Below are 25,528 nucleotides of genomic sequence, written 5' to 3'. Positions count from 1 at the left end.
GTCATTATGATTGTAAATTAGTTGGATAAAATCAACTGAAGGTAAAAATGCATTTATTAACTCAAATCTCAATTTTACCTCCCCTTCTGTTCTTATAAAAGTAAGCATTTTTGGTTATGTGGGAGTGAAGACTGGTGCAACCACTATGGGAATCAATGTGGAGATACCTCAAAGAGCTTGGACTGGAGGTTCCATTTGACCCAGCCATCCCTCTGCTGGGTGTCTTTCCAAAAGAATTAAAAGAATCATACCACAGCGATATATGCACACTTACACTTATAGTGGCAAGTTTGAAATAGCTAAAACTTGGAAACAGCCCATTTGCTCATCAGTTGGAGACTAGATAAAGAAGATGTGGTTTTTCTATAAAAGGGAATACTACTCAGCCATAAAGAATGAGAAATTAGATTTATTCATAGGAAAATGGATACATATTGAGGATGCACTGTAAAGATTCTTATTTGCTTTCATCTTATGGGTATCAGTATGAGCCAGTTTACTGCTTGCAGCCCCAACATTCATTTCCCCCTTTCAACTGAGGCTAATACTACATTTCAAGCCTTTCAAAAGGCATCTCTGTGATAATCCCACACTTTACTTCCTAGTGTACAGTTCTATGGCTAAAGAAGTCAATTGCACCCACCTAACCCTAAAACACAGTTAGCAGAACCTATTATTTTCTTAGGTAGCCACTTAAATGGATTAAAATATATGGGGAAAATACCTCACAAATGCCTAAGGACAATGGATCTTCTAAATTGCCTCCTGAACTACTTAACTTTATCCTTTGTAGATCATTGTTCTTAGTTCATTTTCATAAAACAACCTCTAATACTTTTTAAATAGGCTTGCCAGGTTAAGTGAAGTTACAAACAGAAAATATCACACAGCCATCATATTTTACCAGAGTGCACTACTTTTACATCTGACTTCCTAAAAAATATTGTTAGAAAGGTTTTGAAATACATTTTAAAAAATCCTTTTTCTCAGATACATATTATGCTAACAATATTTGGAGACACCAGAAATATTCCAATATAGGTGAAATGCGAGAGATGTTAATGTGTACAAATTAAAAAATTAAATATCATGAGTTAATTTGTAATCTACCCCAAAATAAAGTTCCATATGCTATTGCTATGCTAAATGTTTTCCTTTCTCATATGCTACATTTTCTTCTCATTGTAGACTATCAAATGTTTTGGAAAGCCAAAGGTCCTTAGCAAGAAAAGACCACCCAATAAAAAAGTACTCACAGAATTCTTCAAACTGGTGGCAAATCATGAGTGCCCAGCCGGCCACCAACTTTGACAGGACTACAGACCTGTATGGGTCCCTTTCTGCATTGTTCTGGCACCAAACCTTAGGTCTGAATGAATGGTCTGTGTCTGTTACAAAAGGAGAGAATCTGAGAAGGTTGAAGGTGGCAAGAATTTGTCAAAAAGTAGATATGACAAGTACAAACAACTTCCTTTGTTTTCCCAATGATTTCTTGGTGTGAGGAAATTCCTACACAATTTGAAATCAGACTTCTGGTGTTTGCAATTTGCTGTATAACCTAGAACAGTAAGTGTATTCATAATTTAAATGTTTTAATTAATTTTCATGTCAACATCCAATCACATACGTATTTTTTCTGCTGATCATATTTTATGTGACTCCTATTAGGCTCAATGCCTAATCTTCTGCTATCGTCAATATTCAGCCTCTTTACCCTATCACTCATCCACAGAATACAGCTGCCATGCGTGAACTTCTGGCTGGGCAGGAATATGCAAAATGAACAAAGATCTCAGCCAAGGTGGAAAGGGGCCTAAGGGCTGAATTTTTTTACCCTCATTCTCATTGTTGGGTAGTAATGGAGTTAGGAACACTAACAGTGAAAGGGTGGTTTTCATTATTTAAAAGTTTTGAAGCCAATTCCCATCAATTTTGAAATTTTATGATATTAGGTCTGAAAACAGAAGAAAATCATGTCTCTACATAAGATGAATAGGAAAAATGAAGATATTACTGCCAGTTTTGACTACTATAGCCTGAAGACTCAATCCCCTCGCCATAGCTTTTGTTTCTTGTTAAAGCTAAACACACTGATAGGGCCAAATGTGGGACTGGTCAGGAGTGGGGTTGGGACATTTGATGTGGAAGAATGAATATGGCTCCTGGAAATACCTAGGTCCTAAACAGTGGAAACTGTGACCATTGTCTTATGTAGCAGAAGAGACCTCACAAGTATGAATATATTAAGAATTTTGGTATAGGGAGACTATCCTGGATTATCTAGTTGGGCTGTGAATACAGTCATGGTGATATCAGACACAAAGGAAGGCAGTGTGACATTTCCGGCTTTAAAAATGGAAAGAAAGTGTTCAAAGCTAAGAAGAGCAACACCCTAAAATGGAAAAGGAGAAAAAAACGTGTCTCCCTTACAACCTCCAGGGGGAGCACTTTGATTTTGAACAAGAAAAATGGAGCTCAACCTGATTTTCAAGGTTTATGATCTTTTGACCAACAGATCAAAGCAAACATGAGGAAGGATATACACAAGTCTTAGCTGTATGTATGCATGTATGTATAATTCAGAAAAATAAACTTTATGAAGGGCACATTTTTGTATAGAGCCACTTTGGGGCTAATGAATTACTTCAAAAGTCAGTTATCAAAAATAACAGGCTTACAGGATTAAGAAAAGAAAAGACTAACAGGGAATCCCCAATGATTCCCCAAATATAGACTTCAGAATAATGATAATGGTTCAAACCCCACATCTCTCTTTCTCAGCCCTGCTATTGCAACTGACTGGTTAAGTGTTCATTCCTGATAAAAACAATGAAAATCCCTGATTAGATAATTATTTACATATGGGTGCCTGTATGGCTATGTATATAGATATCATTTCTTCTCAAATATTAAAAGTGATGCCAAAGATTAAAATTACTGGTGCAATATATAAGCAAAGCTGCAAGTTCAGGGGAAAGGCAAATTTCTGAAGTCAAGTATTTTTCAAGATTACTTCTCAAATCTACATAAATTTAGTTCTTCTCTTCATAGGCTTTAATAACACTTGAGAAAGAAGGCAAGCCTACTGCTCTCCAAGAAATGTTTCTAATAGGAGACCCTTCATTACAAAATTGGGATCCCAATAGGATAGACTTTCAGTGAAGATGTGAGGCAGAAGTAAACACAGATGCTGTTTCAATCCCAGGAAAAAGCCAAAGAAAATTGCCTTGGCTAAGAACACGACAGAGTCTCAGAGCTAAGACCCTGAAAGTTGTAGCTATAAGCTAGCAGCAGAAAGATTTACAGTTTCAAATCACATTAGCTGCGTCGTTCCATATGATCTGAAATCTTTAAGCCAAAGGGATCCCATAACTTTATCACCCTAATGACCTAGGCAAAACCAAATACAAATGTCAACTGCAGAAAGTATGTCTAAAAGAATAAAAAATAATTTCCCAGGAATAATGTGTGTCTTTTAGTGAAAAATCAGAAAGAGAAGAAAAAGTCACTTTGACTGAGATTCCATACACGGATAGACAAAAGAGGTCTAGCAAAGATTTTGATTGTTGGAACGCTAAGGCATAAAATATAAAGTTACTTTTAATAGTAATTCTAAAAACAACTTAAAATAACATGTGGAGAATAAACAGCATATTTAAAACATGTAGGTAAAACACATTTTTGATTTGCCGTACATACAATCAATGGACCCTCCGAAAGGAAAAGCCGAGTAACTGAAATTTTAAAATAAGCAGATAAAAGAATACTATATTCGTGCACAATGAATATATCTTATTAGTAGATAAAATCTATTTTGAAAAGCAATAAGTATTCCTATAGGTGAAGATATTCACTACATAATAAAATGCTAAATTTGCCAGGAAAATAGAACAATTACAGTAAGCGCTCACTTACAAACCAGTTCCATTCCGGGAGAATATTCATGAGTTGGCTTCCTTCGTATGTCTGACAAAATGAGTCTTGCACTGTATTTTCACTTTTGTCTCCATGGTTATTGCCTTGTGCTTCCTAACAGTCCGCTCCACATCACCTCTGCTGTTCCTCTTGCTTCCCTACGGCCTGGGCTCGGACTGAGCTCTGCACTACTGGACCCTGTTGCACATCATGGCAAGCACACAGCGGCACGACGGGGACAGTGTCCGCAGACACGCGAGTTACCTCCGCACTGTGTTCGCCTCTACGAAGAATGTTCATAATGTGAGGTCCTTTCGCGCCTGTGCAAGTTCGAAACCTGAGTATGTGTAAGTTGATTTACTGTATAAATAAATTCATTCAATGACAAGGCCCGAATGTCAGAAGAAAAAAAAAAAAACTGATAGACGTTCAAGGGGAAATAGAAAAAGCCACAATCATAGTAAATAATATAATTCAACACGTTTCTCTCCATAAAGATAGGGAAGATTTGGAAAACGTAATTACCAAACTTGATTCAGTATAATTAGTCCCTAGATAAACAGTAGTTTTAAAATGTAAAAAAAAAAAAAAAAAAAGAACTACACTAGAGAGATTTGTAAATATGCAATCAATTAACAGTAATAGCCATATGATTTAAAGAGCTTTTATAAATAGGCAAAGCTTTGAGCAGATCCTTAAGAAAGTGACCATAGTGATGACAGTATCTCCATAGAAGTCTCTCTGATATCCCTGTTGAAAATTGTTCCTACCTACATGATCTCCTCCCAGTCAGGTTCTCTGGCCTTCCTGAATATTTCCCTGAATCAATTCATTTTCTGCGTGAACTACTCAGAGCAGTTTCGTGTTTCACTTTTCGTTTGAACACAGCCGGGCACAGAAGCCAGCAAGGCTGGGATGGCAGCATTTCATCAGCACTGACTACACAGACAGGTGCAGGCTCCACCCGCCACCACTAGCTGCAGCCACCCAGCTGGTGCCGCTGCTCGGGACAGCAGCTACTATTCCATTGTTCTATGCTTTCATCCCACCTGACACTCCCTCTGCCCAGCCTCCTGACCATGCTCTGTTGTCTCTCACAGCCAATGAAACCAGAAAGGAGAACCTTGAAAAGCCACCTTGGGGCTGCGTTGGTTAAAGCGAAGACTGTCCTTCCCAAATCCCACTGATAAGTTTCCATGATGGCCAAAGTCAAGGGAAAGGAACTGCTACGATCTGTCAGAGACTCTCAGGATTTTTTAAAAAAATTATAAAGGATTACATCTTTCTTATAACAACTATATTTATGTCTCCCAAGATTACAGCCATGAGAATCATCCATCTTTTTAGCCATTTATTCTAATAACTTGTTCTGCCCAGATATAAACTTGACCCTTTGCTCCAAAATTGATGATTTCTAGAAATACTGAGAAGGCTATCAAGCTAAAATGTCCACACATTCCATTTTCTACAATACAGCCTGAAATCTCCCTTTAAAAACTCATTAAATATTTATAAAATTGTTCTCTAACAACTATAACTTCATAGATTCAATATTGTTATTATGCTCCTCCCTCCATCAGATTTTCCTACCTCGGAGGTGAGCAGTGGACTTCAGTCTACAACCACATTGCTGCCCAACTGCCTTCTGTCCCCCTTCTATCAACTACACAAATCCTAGGATGCTTATTGCTCTCAGCTACTCCACATCATCACCTATGTACTAAGTATTTGTCTGTTATGTTCTTGATCCCGTGTATCAATATTTGAAACATCAAAGTTAAACAAGATAGAGTTTCTATGTGAATTCTCCTTTACCCCAGCAAATCCTCTGCTGGACTTAGCCTGGCTGAATAGGAAAAGCAAGTTGTGATAATTCTTCTGGTCCTGAATTGATTAAGCCAAAAATCCTGTGTTCTCATTTCAAGTGTCTTTTCAGGTGTGCATGTCACTGAGAAGTCAAGCAATCTGATTTTATGGGTGTATGGTGACTTTGACCGAGTCTGTGTAGAGCAAAAGGTACTTACATGGGCTGAAGTTAACCTGTACCTGTCATATACTATTATTGTTTCCCTGGTGACTGCACCCTTTTGTGTCTGTGGCACAAATTTCTTTTAAATACCAAGTTGGACTTCTGTGCAGGTGGGTTTCAGGAGATCATGTGTGACCCTACGTCTAGTGACTATGGCATGTGGATCTCCTTATTGTAATGGCTTTGCCACAGGAAGATGCCTATTGCCAGGACAACCAATCCCTGGATTCTTCTCAGGGTAGACACTGATGAAAACTTCAATTTCTCAGTATTTCCCTACATTTTTTGGATAAATAGAATGTTTTACTTCAAAGAACATAAAAATACTGCCCTTGATACTTTATGTATCTTCTTGTTTTTGTTGGCGGCGGTGGTGGTTGTATTAGCGTTGCTAATGTTAGTTTTTTCTTTTTTCTTTTTTTTTGTTTGGTACCAGGGATTGAACTCGGGTCCTTGACCTTGCAAAGCAGGCCACTGAACCGCTGAGATAAATCCCCGGCCCTAATGTTAGTTTTTTCATTGTTGGTTGTTGCTTCTCTCATTTTTCTTTAAGGTGAGGCTGAACTTATAAATTCCCTTGAATAAATCAATGGCCTTTTAAGGTTTTTATTGTGACCAGCTAATATTTATTCCCTGTATAAAATATGTCCTCTCTGAATTTAATTTCTAATTAATTATCTCAATAGAACATGACTTGATTTCTAAAAATATCCTTTACTCTTTATTATCTCTCTGCATGAAAAAATAGGATATCACAGTTTTTCTCTGCATGCACTTCTTTTTTTCATGGATTTTTTGTCACAAATTTATCCTGCTTTACTAGGTCAATATTAATAGCAGAAAAGATATGCTATTATTATAACCAATAAACAGAAAAAAGCTATGTAAAGATCAGTTGCATAAAATGTCAATTATATAAAATGACAATTTTCAGTTCTTCTAAAATGCAGCATACTCTTCATCTGAAAGCACTGTTTTCAAGTCCTATAGATTAAATGTCCTCTTTCATTTCTTGTTTCTAATTGTACCTCATTCCTTCCAAGGTTTTCATTGCCCTGCCAGAAATAAATCCAAGCTGTTTGCAATTTGATAACTGAGATGTTGTTTCTACTTTGTTTGGAATATTCTCTGGGTAGGTATTAAAAATATGCTGCAGGTGAACATTTTGGATTGACTGATTTAAACTTTTGTTTTTAAATACATGTTAGAATCTTCAGAGATCCAGTAATAATAACCTTCTTTCATATACTGGATCGGAACAAAATGTGAAGTAAGACATATAATTAGCAAATGGAGAATAAAACATTGTTTAATTTCAGAATTGGTAGATGATAGATGTATTGTTGTCACCTGATCTATAGATAACCCATAGGCTGCATGACATAACTGCTACCTTTGGGGAGGTCCCTGCTAATACAAAAATCATAGAACCTGACTTGCAGCAGCATTTCCAGGCAAAGCTGTCTGGAAGAAATCTTCCCTGTGGATGAGGGAAAGTCAGTGCAGCCCAGATCAACTTATAGCACTAAGGAGTGTGAAACCCCTTTCCTTCACTGGCAGTCCATTTCTGAGTGTAGCAAGCAAGGAGGAAGAGCTGGTATAACTCCGAAATCTCTTCCCTACAAGCCCAATAATCAAACGCATCCCTACTTCCTGCGCCCCAGACAAAGAATGACCGAGGTAGAAATAGAGGCCAGAAATATTCTAGCAAAAGATGAAAATTTCACATGGAAGAAAATATCAGAAATAAGAACTAAGCATTCTTTTCCTGCCCCACTGTACTTCTCCCCACACCCAAATTCTGGTAATTTTCCATATGGACCACTTCCAAAGAATTTCAGCTCTAAGACATACACAAACCAAGCACACCTCTAAAAGAAGCCTTGGGGTTGCAGCGCATTGCAATTGCTGTTTAGGGGCACAGCTTCAATTCCTTATGGTAACATATGTAAGGCAATTTCTTTTTCCCTACAAAAGGGGCAAGAATTACATCTACCCTCCCTGATTGCTATGATCTAACCTCATAATTTGGGGCCCAGTTCAATATATAAACTTGCACTTACAGAAAGCCACATGACAGTTCACATTACTGTTAAATTACACCTCGGAGGGCTACTACAATTTTACAGGCTGGGTCACAAAACTGTAAGTTACTATACTAGTCCATGAAAAGGAGTCTCAATGATTTGGCTACAGAAAAATATGGACATGGCCCTGTATTTTATGCAAGATTCCCATCTTTTACATGCCTTTCTGCATTTCCATTTTCTATTAAATAGGCCCTCTCTGCTGTGTGATACTCTGGTTGACCAAAACTACAACGTAAGACAAACATCATTTGGGTCACACAACAAATAACATCAGCTGTAGATATTAGAAATTCGAGTACCTTACAAATAATTTTTAGCATTGTATATTAATTTACCCATTTAAGTATGTTCATAAACCTTCTTTAATGAGCTCATCTATTTCTAATTGTCTATAATTTTTACCTTGCTGATGCTCAAGCTTAGCACTTCTGCCATTAACAACTGCTTTTTTAATGCTTCCTCCTGTCCTTTCCAACACAATCACAAGCATCTCTGAAAATTTTTTCCTTTCTTAGTGATAAAACATTTCACGTCCATATTTATTTGTTCTACCTCAAGACATAGTTTAGGTTATTCTCCCAGGAGTACATGTAGCCTTAGTAAATGATGTTAGCTTTCAAAACTGGGGTCAAAATGAGCACAGTAATTCCCACGGAGTACTTCCAGTAGACAGAGTAACTCCAAAAAATGACAGGGAGGACATTTCCTTGATATTATGAATTTACATTAGGAGTTTCAAATCACTCTGTCTTCTCTCAGTTTGTTTTTCTAGTTCGCTTGAAGAAATTTAATTTTTAAAATATAATTTTTGCATTGTTTGGATTACCACTTCTTTCCTCTCCCCAGTACTCCTAACTTGTCATTTCTATATTCTGTACCATACCAAGCCTCTCTCCCATTAGAGTGTACATATTCCTGTTTCTTACTGACTTTCAGTTAACCTGCCCTAGGGTTGACTCCAAAGGGTACAGGTTAGTACGGTTCTGTCTCTCGGTATCATCTGAACACATCGCCTCTGATTAGGAAAGGAAATGAAAATGGCAAACAAACCCAGGAGATGAAGATAATTTGAAAGAAATGTGCCTGGAGCGCTGCTATTCCTTTAATAAAAGATAGCAATGGACTACAGAAGTAGTAAAGCATTGACCATAAAGATTTTTCTCCTTTGGGCTCCACTGGATTGCCCTCTGATTTTTTCTTCTTTTATTGCTTTGTCACTGGAATTTTGATTACTGTGATCAGTCTAGGTACAACTCCATTTAGCCCCTTAGCTATACCATTTCCATTATATGTCATCTCAGACATGTCTGAGCCATCGCCAGCAGGGTTCTTTCTATCTATGCCCAAGCCAAAGGAATTCGGATGTTAGTAATGAAAAATTATGGTGTAAATAAACAAATTTTTCCCTGCATTAAAACATGCCAAAGTTGGGAGAAATGAGTACTTGCTGAACAGAGTCATCTTACAAAAATCAAAGTGATCCAAATATAACCTGATTCATCAGAAAATACGTCACACATTCTGAACTGTAGCATCAGATAAAGAAATGTAATGTTTTCCCCCCCTGGTATCTCTAAAAGCTAATTCTTTTTACATCAAGTAGCTTGCATACATCATAACATCTCCATGCTTTGACATATCACTGTAAGGGAAACCCTTTGGTATGCATGTTTGAAAACAGACACATTTGGACCCTAGCTTACCCTGGGCATGGAAATAGGCCCAAACTTTGAGCGGGAGGTGAAAGGAGGGGGCTTCTTGTCAGGCACTTTTTATCACACGGTCAAATTGTTGAGTGAGATCGGTCCAGGGAATGGGTATTAACTTAGATCACCAGGCATTACAAATTATGACAGATGTGGTGATCCGGATGTATTCCAGAGTTATTGGCGACATGTGTGCATGTTTATGTGAGTGTGTGTGGTGATTTGTTACCTATTTCCTTTCAGCTTCTGCTTCTCAGCATTGTGAACTTGACTGGCTCTAATCTCCTCTGCTCTGCAGTACTGACAGCCCATGTTTTAGGCTCACCTCATCAGCTCCTCCTCTTCACCAACATTTTTTGAGATGGTCCAGTACACTTCAGGAGCTCACCTGGATACCCAGAAGTTGCCACTGATAAAAGGAATTTATTATTAGAAACCCATGCTACCTAGTGTGGCTGAAGTTATGTGTCTTAGTTACTTTCCTCTATTGCTGAGACAAAATACTCAACAGCCAAAGTTAAAGGGTGAAAAGTTTAGCCCACAGTTTGTAGAGGTTTCAGTCAGGCTGGCCACATGGCAGGGTGGCACATGGCAGAGGGGCACTGCAGAGGAGAACCAGCTCATGGCAAGCAGAAGACAGCAAAAGCAAGCAACCATGAGGCTGCCACAGCTCTTTCTGTCCCTAACGGCACACCCTTGCTTCTAGCACCCTTCGTCCTGGCATTGCACCATGAACCTATCCCTGAATCACAAAGCTCCACCAATGGCTGCATCAGGGGACATTTAGACACAAGTCACAACACCATTTGTCTACTCTTGGGTATTTCTGAGCGGTCTCTGTTTAAGTAAGGCTGGAAGTTAAAATAATCATATCAGAGAAGTATTAGGCATAATTTCCCTGACCTTCCAAGAAGTCCCATTAAGGGACCATCAGACTTATGGCCTAGGACTCTTAAAGAGTACTGGTGACTTAATGTTTGAACCTCTCTACACTTGTGGATTTGCCCTTTTCCCTTGGAAAGTAGAGTTGTGAGCTCTAGCGTGAAGGGTTGGGGCATAGCTCAGTGGTAAAATTTGTGCTTAGCTCCTCAGAGCTCTAGGTTGTATCCAGATGGGGAAGAAAGGAGGAGAGAAAGAGAGAGAGAGAGAGAGAGAGAGAGAGAGAGAGAGAGAGAGGGAGAGAGAGAAGAAAGAAAGAGAGATTGAGTTGAATCATAAAGGAAAGATTGCTAGGGTTCTATTAATGCATTGCTAACCCTCATGATATCTGTTTTTTCTTCTCTAATGACAAAATTTTTTAAAAGAGAGATTATAATTTTACCAGAGATTTCCCCTAACTCATCATCCATGTCTGAAATTGCTCTGAGCCTATGTTCTGGGCAGAGAAGGGAGCAGCCCACTGCAAACAGCACAGCCAGTGTCATTCATTACATGCTCATAGGTTAACTGCATCCACCCCTTCTCTGTCAGAGCGGTAGCCATCACTACTGCAGAATTCTTATGGTCCTCCTCCTCCTCCTCTGCCCAGGGAGCATTCAAACTGTTCACCACAGCAGCCTGTACCTGTTCTATTTCTACCTCCAGCTCCTCCCAACCGTGCTGTGCCCAATGTTTGAATAACCATGCTGAAAAAAGCAGGGACCTATATTTCTTTGCTGATTGTCTTTCATTCGGTAAGCTATGGGATGGGTAAAAGCAACACAGCTCATAAAGAATATTTAGGACTCTTAGTGAGATAAACCAGTTTAGATAAGAACATATTTTGCATTCTCTCCACTTAGGCCATGAATTACTGCTGAATACATCCTGTGTTACTATAGTAATTGATTTACAAAATAGCTTTTATGTAGCACATACAAACTCACTCTTTTGCCAAATAGGAAAGATTTTCAAATGCAACAGTTTGAGGGAGCAGAGAGCCTGCTGAGCTGCAAAGCAAATACAGCTATCTGATTAATTGATTCTGACCTCATAAATATTATACTTTGGGGGCTCTAATGGAACTTCCTGAGGGTAAATTGTATGGTTCACCTCATTCATTTATATCTCTGGCTGACAGATGTACATTATAAAATGTCACTGAATATGCTGGCAATAAATGAGGTATAACATTAGCATCTTGATTCTGTGGTGGGATTTTTATGGAACACTTTTGTTAAACGATTCCAACAGTAGTAAAAATATTACAATATCATTCACCACACATAGTCTTTTCTATTTTAATCAGTCTCCCAGCAATTCACATTGATCTTCTTTACTTATCACTAAAATTTCTGCAATTATAAAGCAGGTTTTTCTTTCAATGTATTCTATATATCCTGCTTTAATGTATGCTATATCTCCTGCATGAATAATCATTGCTGAATATTGGTAGTGAGCAGATGTGGGCATTCTGGTTGTTGTGTTTTTTATTTTTGCAAATAATATGAAGTAAAATTTAAACTTCAATATGAGATAAAACTTAAATATATCACCAATTATAGTCTTCCTTAGAATACAAAATTTCAGCCTCATTATAATTATGGAAAAGTTATCATTTCTTGCCATGCAAAGAATTATTTATACATGTTAAAATGTAAAGAATATAAGTAAAACCGAAGTAATTTTACAAAACAATATAACAAAGTGTTTTAGCACAGTGATGTATTGTGTGCAATTATACTAGCATTTCTCTGAGAAAAAAAAGGTTCTTACTAGAATGAGTAGAAAATTTGAAAAACTTGGTGAATGTTAATCTTGCAACTGAGAAGAGGAGGGATTTAAAGACAACTGAGCTTTAGCAAAAAAAGCAAGAGAATAAACGTTTTTGCTAAATAGAACAGTTTAATCATATACTTGGGATATCTTTACTTGTTTTCATTTTAGATTCCTGGCACAAAGAGAAATCTTTAAAAATCTGATCAGTTTTCCAAAGCTATATTAGAAAATATATTATTGGCAAAATTAAGAATTGGAATATTATAGACAAGAATTTCTTATTGGAAACAAAGCTGTCACTATTCTTACCCTTATTCTTCGTTTTCTTTATTTTGTCATTACTGCCTATATCCTTATTATTTAAGTATCTCTAAAAATTTGAAAAGAAAAACAAGCTTAGCTGTATTCTGCAAATGAGTCAGGAATATAGACTTTGGGAAGGCTGAGTACTGTGTTCGAAAACCAGTAGCTGAGCCGATTGTTGTCAAACTTTAGTTCGGTTACTTAGGTGTGTTCTGTCTGCCTCTTTATAGTAGTGGAAACGCAGCCAATGCACAACTAAAATGCTTTGAAAAATCTACAAGTAGAATCGTAAATGATGCCTAAGGCAATTAATGAATTTATATTTTAGCATCCTGGGTAAATAACAGACAGAAAAACACATGGCAGTGGTCAAAGTCACAGTGTGGGAAGAAGATTTGGTTTAAAACAGGTAAATACAGCCATGGGGGTTTGCAGATCCTGCTAATGTCAAAATTAAAAAGGAACTGAAATTTATCCTGCAGATACATTTGCAGACTTCCTCGATTATCATTAACACATCCTGCATACCTCCATTTCTATTCTTTGTGCAGAGAAAACTCCCTTGATCCTCTTTTTTCTGTGTGTTTTTTGTTACTTTCTTTCTTTTCATTATGCTTGCATGCTCGTGAATGTGATTGTGTGACAGAGACACTCCACTCCCATGGGACCAGCAGTGCTATGAAAGAAGCCATTACGCCTGTTCATCGTACCTCTAGAGTGCTGGGTTAATCTATTGAAAATTATAATTTACGTTACATGTAATTCTAATTTCTTTCAGGTGTGTGTAACTATAAATTCTGTACTCTATAATTGCATTAAATTTTAATTTGCTCAAGATATTCATCTATTCTTATTTCCTATAAATGATAAATTTTAGATGGAAAAAAGTGGGAGCTGTGGGAAATTTTTACTTTTTATAAAATTCTGCTAACCAATGGTCACATTAAAAAAAAAACTTTAACCAATTTCTCTGGCAGTGTATAAATATATACGGTCACTATATACATAACATTTTTGCTAATGTTTAAGAAATATATTTTATATTTCAACTTTATTCTTAAATCATTTAGACAAAAAGCTAAATTAATATATTTCATATAAATCAGAAAATTGCTTGATAGGTGATTTTTCAATGAACTGACCAAAGTTAAATTAACTAGTTTCCTTTTCCAGTGTCAAGCAGGAATTATAACAAAATGAATGTAGTTGAAATTTTCTTTATTGTAATCTAGGAAGTGCTGTGTTCACATGTATATATCCATAAGAAGGATTCTTTCTGAGTTCCTTCAGATGGGGGTGTGGTTTTGCACAGACTATTAATTCCCTTAATCATTCTTTCTTCACTTGAAAAGAATACACAATAACTCCCTGCCCCACTCATGGGAGTTTTGGGGAGATTAAGTAATGTATTTGTACACTTTTGTAAAGTACAGAAAACTATAAAAATATAAAGCAGCTCACTCTGCAGGGTCACTCTGCATGACCCATCTATCTTTGTAAAATTATTCCACACTCGAGTTATCTGGAAGTCTGAATGGCACATCCATCCTTGAGGGCTTTTGGAATTAATGAGCCATAGGTCTAAGGTTATAACAGTTGCTTGGGTATTTGCAGAACATTTTGTCAAATCTATTTTTTCCTAAAAAAACAAACAAACAAACAAAAAAAAACACTATGTCTTTCTAGAATTCCTTTAAGACTATAACCTACAGGGGGGAAACACTGGAAATCACGACCTCTGTAAAATCATTACAATAATTTATCAACTAGTCATTGACATGTAACCTATCTCAATACATTTTCAAATCACCCTTTTCATTAATTGCCATCCGTAGAAAAGGCAGAGCTTGTACTTCTCCTAAGAAGACATGATGCAAAGAGATATTTTCTAAAACCAAATATCAAATACAGACTGACTCACAAGCTACAAGAGAGCTAGAGCTCACCCTGGCTCCACTTTTTAATCTACATGACAGCTAGTGAAGGAAAATGGGAAGAAGGGGAAGAAGAAATTAGACTGGCTTTGCATCCGCAGAAACGGGATCCTGATGCCCCTCCCCAGCACACACACACACACACACACACACACACACACACACGTGCACACACGCACACATACACACACACACACACACACACACTTTTTAATTTACATCTATATATTGTCTTGTACTAGAAGCTTCACGTCTTATGTTTTTCCAAAGCTCGGATCTGCTTGTTTTCTGTTCACTCATTGCTACTTTTCATTTGCTTTGTCCTGGGCCTTCTGTTTCCTCATATATTATTTTTGCCCCTCATATATTATAACATGAGATTAATGCTACATTTTAAAATCATTGTAATGACTAAGTATGACAATTCTTAACATATGACAATTAGAACATAAGTCAAAGCTGTTGTTAGCAACATTACTGACATTATTATAGATAATCAAAGAGAAAAGGAAAGGAGATGGAAGAGGGAGCAATAAAACCAAATTAAAGAAAGATATCTATGTATCTTTACAGATTAATAAATGAGTGAAGATAAAATACAACACTGGGTCCCAGGGAGAATTCCTTTTCTAGTTTCATCTCCCACTGTTATGTCTTCTTTGAGCCCTAGTCTACAGCTACACTGGTCTACTTTCTTTTTCTAAATGCACCTTGATTTCTATTACTACCAGTCCTTTTCACAGTCTAGTCCTTCTCCTTTGAACAATATAATTGTCTACTCCTTAACATACGGAGAAATGATTGGCAGGCTTGGCAAAACTTACGCAGAAGTGCAGATATTTATGTGCACATTTTATCCTTTGTAGTGCACTTTACATTCCTAAAAGAAAAAGAGCCTTATTAAGTTTCATATCATAGATGGCACTTACCAGTGTTTGTTTAATTAAATGAAATTTTCACAGTCATTCTTTCTTCATTTTTTTATTCATAGCAACTAACAAATAGAATGTACTTTTCCAAAACTTCTCTGAGAGTTAAGAGTAAAGACAGTTTGTTCCACCCACTTTTAATTATCAACATGATTTCATTAGAATAAGATGGGGCACTTAACCTCTGTGACAGGAAGACTCAGTTACCAACTCTAAATACGTATGAGAATCATGTAGAAACTGTAAAAGTACCTATGTCCAGCACACATTCCAGAATTAATAAATCAATATCTACCATGGTCTGCATTGTGGGAACCAATACTTTGTTTTCACATTTTTACAGATTATTTTAATATTAAGCCAGAATTCAGCCAGTGGTTTAGCTCCATCACTTTGTAGTTTGGTGAAAATGAGTAATCAAGTATTTCTAATCTGTGCCTCATTTCATAGTTTGCCAACTTCCTTATCCTCACACAAAGGATGATTTGGAACTTTGCCAAGTAGGGCAGGTGACAGGGCCAGTAGTCTGGACAGTGGTGTGGTTAATAATTTGTAGGCTTTGTGGGCCAATGACACATTCATTTCTTCTAGACATGGAGCTACCATTGAAACCAGAGTATGCAACTTGAGGGACGAACCTGTCAGCCAAGCAAAGATTAACGGTGTGGGGTAGAGTTTGGTTTTGTGGTCAGACAGAATACGATTTGAATTTTAGGCCTACCACTTATTTATTATGGGAGAGCCTCTGCCTCCATGACCTTCATCTAGTATAAAACAAGAACAGTAAGACTGATACTCAAGTATGGTTGCAATAATTAGGAAGATATGCATAACTAGGCTGCCCATTTCCATCACTTTAATTCCCCACAACATTGTGTCTGACCCCTGGGAACTGTTTTCCTTCAAATCCTGAAGCATACTAGATGATTCTTAAAAAATATATTTGCTCGAGGCTACAGTGGAATCACGCTGACCTTATTCTATGCAGGCAACAAATCATGGCCTGCTATGCTGGAGTTCCATCCTTGAATTCTACTCACATCTATTTGCCAGAAACTCCTATATTTATAGGTTGCCTTTGAAAAGACACAGAATTACTCATGTCCTTTGAAAATCATGGGCTTGCATCAGCCAGAAACTTTGAGGTCTCATCATTCCCACCACATACCCACCTTCGCTTAGTCTTTCATCCTTTACCCATGACACCTTTGGCAGAAAGCCTGCAGGGAGACTCGTGACCCATAAAGTTAACTTACCTCAGGATTAGTATACAAACAGGCTTAATCCAATCCAGAAGACACCAAGAAATAATAACTTGGAAAGCGAGACTAGACTTAGCTCATGTACAAGCAGCTTTCAGAACCATCATTTATAGTGCAGCCTACAGCATTCAGGCAAAGATCAGTTCACTCAGAAAGAAATAAACAGGCAGCCAAGTTTCAGCTTCAATTATAAGATAGCTGGTTGGTTTCTGCTCCACAGATTCCAGAGAATTTAGTCAGCCAAAGGAGTGCATATCCATCTTACCGCCTTGCCAGCCACCATCAGCAAATTTGCGACTCAAAGAAAGGCAATGGATTATGTTCTCTGTCACTTCTGACCTCCCCTCCTTCACCTCCCTCAAAGTAGAAAAGTCGTGAACTTATATCACCTCACATAAGTTTTAATCTTTAAGCATCTCCCATCTAAGAAACTATTTTGCTGTGTGTGAGGACACATGAGTTATTTTTCAGACAGGGAGGAAGAAACCAGGTTCTCAAGCATTTTGTTCCACTGGCTTATTTAACACATCTAAAATAGAAAATGAGTACATTGCAAAATATGAGTGGAAGACAGTCTATGAGAAACCAGAGAATCTGGTATTGCTATCTGACTGTCTTTTTCAAGTCTTTCTCACTTCCTGAATCTTAATTCATTCCAGCCCTGGAAGGGATTTACTATATGTTAAGGAAGAACCACTGGGGAATATTACTTCACTGATTTAATAGCCAAAACCAGTGTCTAATGATTAGCACTATCAGAATTTGCCAATTGTTTTCCTCTTCTTCCTTTCTCAAGCATCCTGAGTTACCATGATTTCTTTTTATTCCCTCTGCTCAAATAGTTGTTTGGGTGTATTTAGTAATGTCTCAGACACAACCACTTTGAAGGAGTAAAGTCATTTACTGAATCTAACCAGGGCTGGGGAAAGGTAGAAATACAAAAAGGAGAAACATCGTTCCTTCTTACCATTATTGAAATGCAGTTAATTATCATTTTCAAAAGGGGACTTTTCTCAATAACTTCCCTAAGCCTAAAATGAATCACAGCCCTTATGTAGAAGAGAATTTTCAATTGTGGATTATAGCTGTGTGAAGAGTTGTGGAAGAGTCACTCATCCTTATATTTGACAAATGCTTAGCCCATGCTGCATGCCAAGGATTCTCTTAGATGCTGGTACCCTAGGCTCTCTATAAGTGCAGAGTCCAGAAAGGTACATAAATAGGTATGCAAATAATTTCAACATCACATATTTTTATAGGTGTGTTACGCATAATTTTATAAGGCCCACAGTAAAGTAGAAGAGAATGTTTAAGTCTAGCTGAAGACATCACAAAAATTAACTTCATTGAGTACTTGAGTAGAGATTTGAAAACACTATAAAAGTTCACCTAGACAGAGCAAGGGGAAGGTAGGGCAGGCCAGAGGAGGCAGAGATGAGCGGATGAGTAGTAGCAGCTGATGAACAGTCCCTGAAGGATCTGGAGGGTGGAGCTGACGGGCAGATTAAAGGTTGGAAGTGATGTGCTAGAAACAGAAGGTGTGGATTGAAAGGGAGAAAACAGTCAGAGGTGGGGGACTTCCCTTGATGTTCCATGGTGGAAGAAGAGGACTGAGACCCTGGGAAAGAGAGCGGAAATTTGAAATAACATTGGAAAGCATTGGAACTTTTGTGGGCACGAGAGTCTGGTTTCCTAAAAGAAGCACATGACTACGAAGAGATGCACTAAATAGTTTCAAGAGGTGTGTGGTTCAACTGTTCTTTAGTTCATTGGTATCAATTTGGAAACTTCAAGATAGAAAACATTTAACTTTTTTGAACGGTGATATCCTTCCTTCTGCCTTCCCTCTCCCTGCCCCTCGCAAATGGTGAGAGAAGTCCAGATGGCTTGCAGGGTTTGGGAAATAAAGGAAAAAGAGCTACAGCAAGATAGGCAGTTGGATTTTATCCTTTTCTCCACTTTTTCCTTTTAGTTTCTGATATTCCTCATTATGGAAAGTACCTGCAGGTCTGAGGCTTCACTCTGTGCAAAATGCTTCATTTCTTCCCACACATAACTTTTACAATTTAGAGCTAAATTGGTGCCTCTCCCTTCTGAGAAACAAATTGTCAATAAACTGCCAAGCATACCACCCTGAATGCATCAATAAACAGCCAAATATTACAACTTAGAATTTACTCACAACATAACCAAAAAGTGTTTATTGAGCACCTGTCATGGGCCAATATTCTTCTTAGGTTCTGTGGATAGAAAATAAAAAGAGATTATAACTAGCATTAAAATCCAGTGAATAAGTCCACTGGAATTCAAAGTAAAAGCAGTACTTACTAATTTAGAGTGGAATTCACATCACGTGGAGAATTTTCCCAAGTAATGCTATCCTTGTTGAAACTGCCCACATTACTTAGAGGCTGCTTACTGGATATTTAAATTTCCATTTCCAAGATACTCACCTTCTTCTTGAAGCCTAAAATAACCTCCATCTCTGTATTTTTACTTTTCCCTTCTCAAATTCATCATTTTATTATCCCTCTGTTTTCTCTTGTTTAATACATGGCCTGCAAGAGCAATTACATGACCCGAATGGTAAATAAGAATTAATGATGTTATCACACATGTACACACACACACACGCACACACACACACACACACACACACACACACGAGATGGCAAAACATCTCGGCATTGGGTGAACTCAATTGGGAGTCAGATACGGGGAGAAGAGGCAAAGTCATTCCTAGTCAAAAATTGCGAAATAAATATTTGTTTTTGCTGGGGTTTTCCCCCCATAGTTTGCCTTCTGCATGTCTGTTTCCTGCTGTGATAACTTTTCTTTCCCTCCACCCCTAATCATGAAACACCAGCTGGTTCTTCCTATGGGAGAATTCTTCCTCGTCCTCCCTGCTCCGTAAGCTCCAGTCATTCGCCTCTCTGCTGTCAACACCCACTACGTCATTCACTCTCTGAGATCTGCACATTTGCCCTTCATCCCTGCTCCACCTAGCACTGAAAATCCAGACTTTTAACTCCACACTCTGTCCTCCATTAGAAATGACTTTAGTTTTGATAAGACAGGAGGCCCTGCCAGGCCAGGCAAATGGGATTGGTTTAAGTGGAGAGTGTATGAACATGCATGTGTGGGAACATACATTACACGCTCACATTGCCTTTTGTAGGCGGAGGCTATGCACCTGCAGGATCAATCCAAAATATTCAGGAAAAAATTAGCACTTGTATTGAACCCACACAGGCTTTTGTCTCCTAGTCGTTCCCTAATTAGGATACTGACCCTTTACACATAGCATCTACATTGGATTGGGTATTGTAAGTAGCCTAGGAGTGATTTAAAGCATAGAGGATGTGCATGGGTTAGATGCAAATACCTTTTCATTCTATATTAGAGATTTCAGCATCCTCAGATCTGCATGTCTGCAGGAGATCGTGGGCCAATTCCCATGGAAACCAAGGTCTGACTATATTAATAGGGATACGGATAAAAATACATACATGTGCAAGAGTTGCATGCTTGGTGGACTATAATTTCATCTTATGAGTGGGAGAGGAACGAAGATTCTGAAGAAGCAAACATGAAAGCATTTACGTAGCACCATCAGGGCTACTCCAGTAGAAGTAAGATTCCCAGTAGTAGGATTAGTACAAAAGTGAGAGCAGCTTTGGTCAGGACCATGGATGCTCTTTCACATGGTGTGATTATGGCCGGAAGGAGAGCACTTCGGATCCTGGGGAATGGTTAACACAGAAAAATGCTACAGAAGACCCTCTTGTGTCTTTTCATAGCACTAAATTGGAGGCATACACGTCCCCGGCCTTGCTGTAGGCACCACTATAAATCAATGTCAACTTCAGAAAGCAAGACCAAAGGGCATCTTGCCCAGCTTGTTTTCCTGACACAGCCACCTGCACTGCTTCCTTAACTGGAGCTGACCTCTGGGATCCACACTGCACAGAACAAAAATTAAATGATGTGGAGCAGACAGAGGGAGGGGACCCCAGCTGTATCCGAGAAGAATGGTGCAGCTCTGGCAATAGATTTTATTCTGTAAACCCAGAGCCCACTTTTCTCAGAGAAGCCTCTATGTCTCACACTTGTTCCAGAAAAAGGGGCCAGAGGAGGGCAGAGTGGAGGCCCAGGCCCATCACCCCAGTCCCGCACTGCAGTTCCACTGTTTCTGTGTAAGCATTATGACCCCATTAAAGTGTTCCAGGATGAGAGGATGCCACCAGTCAAAAAAGTTCCAAGTACCCCTTCAAGGTAACAAATTCTAAAGTAAAAGTCAGGATAGCAGATCCTAGTATTGTTTCTGAGGGTTCATTTTTCTGCACAACAGTTTCTAATTTGTGTATGGAGATAACGTCAAATTCTTTGCCTTCCATGTTGGGTTACAATAAAGATCAGAGGAGCCAATTCATAAACCCGAGAAATATTACACCAACTTAAATGCACTGTTTATGCATTTATGCATTAGTTCAATATGGGTCACTTACTTAACAAAAACTCTCCTACAGAAGTGGCACAAGCTCACCTCTGCCCCTCTTCCCCATAATCTCCATGGCCAAGCTGCTATTCTTTTGTTCTCCAGTTTTGAAAACATTATGGTGCTATTATTCCTACACATTTATTTTAATAATAGAACTTTTTAAAAAATGAAACCTTAAGTGGAATTACATTACATTTAATATTTTTAAAAAAGTAAACAGAACCAATTGATACGGGAGAGGGATCAAATGCCCAAAATAACCAGCCACCTCTGGGTACCTGGAAGATCCCAAAACCCGCCAGTCAGAGCTGAACTAAACCGTGGTGAGATCAGCTTTCCATCCTCCATTTTGAAACTAAAGCTTTACGTTGTCCCTTAAACCATTTTTTTCAACATTTGTTCATTTTGCTCTAGAGCTAGGATAGATCATTTGGAAATCCATAGTGACATTTCAATTTTAAGTAATTAGCATTTTGTTGTTGTTTTAATTAGTCAATCGTAAATTTTGTTCAGCTTTAGCTTTGTCTTGAGAAATCACCTTTTCTCCCTTGTAAATAGTGTAGACCAGGACAAAAATTAAGGAACCTGACTTCCACAGATCAAAAGATGGTAAGGTAACTATCTAAAGCTAAAACAATAAGATGTTTTCTTGGGAAGTCTACAAATATGAAGCCAGGGTACTAAGTTGTATGGAATTGGGAAAAAATAGTGGTAAAGTGCATTATTCTGGATGATAGAATCCAAATACATCTTTACTGAGGCCAAACATCTTGAGCAAATTGTTTTCTATTATGTCCAGCTTAAGTCTGGTATGTTTCTAGTATTCCTAGTATCTTCTAAGCTCACTTTCACCCTTTTGATTAAGCCCCTTTTGTTTAACCTAACTCAATATTTTCACTTACATAACAAATAAAAACTCAAGTTCATGTTCTTAATAGCTCTCCAATTATATTAGATTACATTTAAGTACATAAACTTTGAGGTAACTAATCTTTACCTACAATATTCCACCACATTATTTTTATGCACATATATTGTAGTATGCATAGTATACAGGCTATTTTATTTTAAAAAATTTATTTGCCATATGATACACTAAACAGATGTCATATTCTCAGTTTTATAGAGGGACAAAGTTTACAAAAGTTATAAATTTTTGTAAGAAAAAAAGTTCCTCAACTGAAAGACACAGCTATTTGGTTTATACCCTCCATTAATTGAATTCTCATACCAAAGGGATGCTTGTCCTAGTATCTTTCTTATACTTTTCGTTTGACATAGTATTTATTCAGAAAAAATAAAATATTGATTGGAATACTAAAATATTAAGGGATAAATTTGTCCTGCAGTACTCAAAAGGTTGCATTCATTAAACATTTATTTCAGACATTAGAGTTGTTAACAAGCACAGTCATAAGTACAACAGCTAAAAGACATCACATTTTATGTTTCTTCTTTTGTATATTCTTAGTTAAAAACCCTGGTTCAGCTAGACATTGACTGTCAGATTAAACATCATTCACCTTTCCTGAAGATCAGGAAGCACCACAGTAGCTTTTAATGATTTTGCTGATACAGATGAGATTGTTTGGTCAGAGCCTTTGAGTAGGAATATTGCATTGGTTTCCTAGAGGTTCTGGAAAACATCTGGCCTTTCAAGTCTAGCTTAACTTGAACTCCTGGTCTTTTCTTTAATCACTGTTATTTATAAAAATGAAATACTATGGGCAGAATGAAAATAGTCAAGAATGATAAGAAATGTTTCTTTCTTCTGACCTTTGACAGCAGCAATAACATATATGAAAATTTGATTTGAAATTTTTCTTTTTTTTTCAGCTTTAATTGAGTTTATTGGTACATTTTAGGGATACAGTACAGTTACATTCATTGTTGGGATCTTGTACCTCTACATGAAGGTCTTGGTTCTCATTTTCTCCCCCTTACCTCTGCCCTCCCTTCACCCCCTCCTCCCCTCCCCATCTACAAATACTTTATTTTCATCTTTTCATTGTCTCACATTTTTTTCTTTTCCCTTTTTACTCTTCCCCTACCCATCCCACCTTCCCTACACCTTTAGCTCCTTTCTTCCCATTTCTGAATGTCAGTGATCTTATTAGAATCTTATGCATTGTTGCAGATTATTTACACCAGGGAAACTATTCGGTATTTACACATGTGGGACTTATTTATTTCACTTAGGAGTATATCTTCAATATGTATCCATTTTCCTATGAATGAATCTATTTTCTCGTTCTTTATGGCTGAGTAATATTCCATTTTATAGAAAAACCACAACTTCTTTATCCAGTTTCCAACGGATGGGCAAATGGGCTGATTCCAAGATTTAGCTATTACAAACTGTGCCACTATAAACATGGGTGCGCATACTTCTCTGTGATATGATTCTTTTAGTTCTCTTGGGAAGATACCCAGCAGAGGGATGGCTGGGTCAAATGGAACCTCCAGTCCAAGCTCTTTGAGGTATCTCCATATTGATTTCCATAGTGGTTGGATTTGAAATTTTTCTAATTTGCAGTCTCACATGAAAGCGTGTCATGAATCATTTCTCTTCCAAAAATAAGACAATCTCCATTCTGTGAAAAATTAATCTGCCTGTAATACGTTTTTAAATTAAATTGCTTAGGATCACTTCCACAGTTATAAGACATAGCAGAGGATGTGTGTGTGTGTGTGTGTGTGTGTGTGTGTACACACACAAAGACACCTAGTCAGAGATCTCAATTCATTTGAAACATTCCTCTGCTCTGTTAGCCAGAAAATACTTCTTTCTTTACTCACTAATTTTCCATGTTCTCAGTTGATATTCATTTGAAGTTCAGCTACTGCATGAAAAATTTGTACTTGGTGCTGGATAATGTGTAAGAGAAATACAATCCCCAAACTGTAGGGTTTGTGGTCCAGTGAGAGAATAGGCAACGAATAAACAAACAAGTGCAATAGTATTTACAGATATTTGCCTCGTCCTGTGGTAGGTAGAGAACACTGGAAAGGGAGGCTGGTTCCACTAAGTCCCTCATGAAAGTCACAGAATCTGATGTTTACACAAATAGCTATACTTCAGTAAACAAGAAAGTGCAAAGAAGAGCATGCCAGGAGAGACAGAGAAGAACTTGGCATGTTCCAATCTCCCATTTGTCAGTAGAGCTAGCAGCAAGTGCAAAGCCAGGGAGCAGCATGAGACCAGTCAGGCAATAGCCAGAGGGACCACATCTGCCAGGCCACCATAAGGTACTGAGAAGGCCTTCTGAGGGCAGGGAAAGACTGAGCAGAGAAGCAAGGTGTGATTTGTGTTGTTGTATTTACTTTCCCTACTGGGTAAAGATTAGGTTGGAAAAGATTCAAGTTCTTGCAAGAGCACTGGCAAAAATGATGCTGCCAGTGACAGACTGTGAGCAAAGGAGATTGAAAAAGTGGAAGGAAGTGGAAGAGACAGAACAAGTGAAGTACATAGGCTGATAGTCTTTATTTCCTTTCTATAAGTAAATTTTTTTTCAAAGTATGTGAACAATCATAATTGTGCACATTTGTGTTTCAGATAAAGAACGAGGAACTAAAATCATATCCCAAATTCTACTACCCAGAATTAGAAAGCTTTTCCATACCCAACCACATAGAAACTTTCACAAATACACACACACACACACACACACACACACACCAACACACATATGTCCAGCATTCTTTGGGCATTATGGAAGTCTCTCAAATATCTTGTATAAATTTCACTCAGTCTTGAATGGAGATATAAGAATTGTATGATATGGTTGTATTGTAATTTATTCATCCATTTCAACCGAAAGATTGTCACTTTATCACCAGTTTTTGTACCTAAAGATAATACTGCTTTAAATATCCTTATACATATCAACATTTTTATTTATTTGTTAGACATTTCCAAGGGAGGAATTGTTGGGTAAATAATTCAATATTGATTTATTAAGAAGGTAGGCATTTTTTCACTTATCGCTAATATTTGAAAATAATACTTCTTTCCATTTATCAACCAATACCAGTACTTTATTCTGGCCATCCATCCCTTTTTTGTAACTGGAAAATTATTATATAATTTTCTTCTGTCCACCAATCCTACTCAAGTCAGATTTACAATAGCTAACGAGTGACATGAAGAGTAGATACTGAA

This window comes from Fukomys damarensis, unplaced genomic scaffold, assembly GCF_012274545.1.
Source record: "Fukomys damarensis isolate Sample0158 unplaced genomic scaffold, DMR_v1.0_HiC HiC_scaffold_10, whole genome shotgun sequence".
In the NCBI taxonomy this organism is placed as follows: domain Eukaryota; kingdom Metazoa; phylum Chordata; class Mammalia; order Rodentia; family Bathyergidae; genus Fukomys; species Fukomys damarensis.
The sequence above is the reverse complement of the archived record's forward strand: the minus strand, read 5'-3'. Positions refer to the sequence as shown.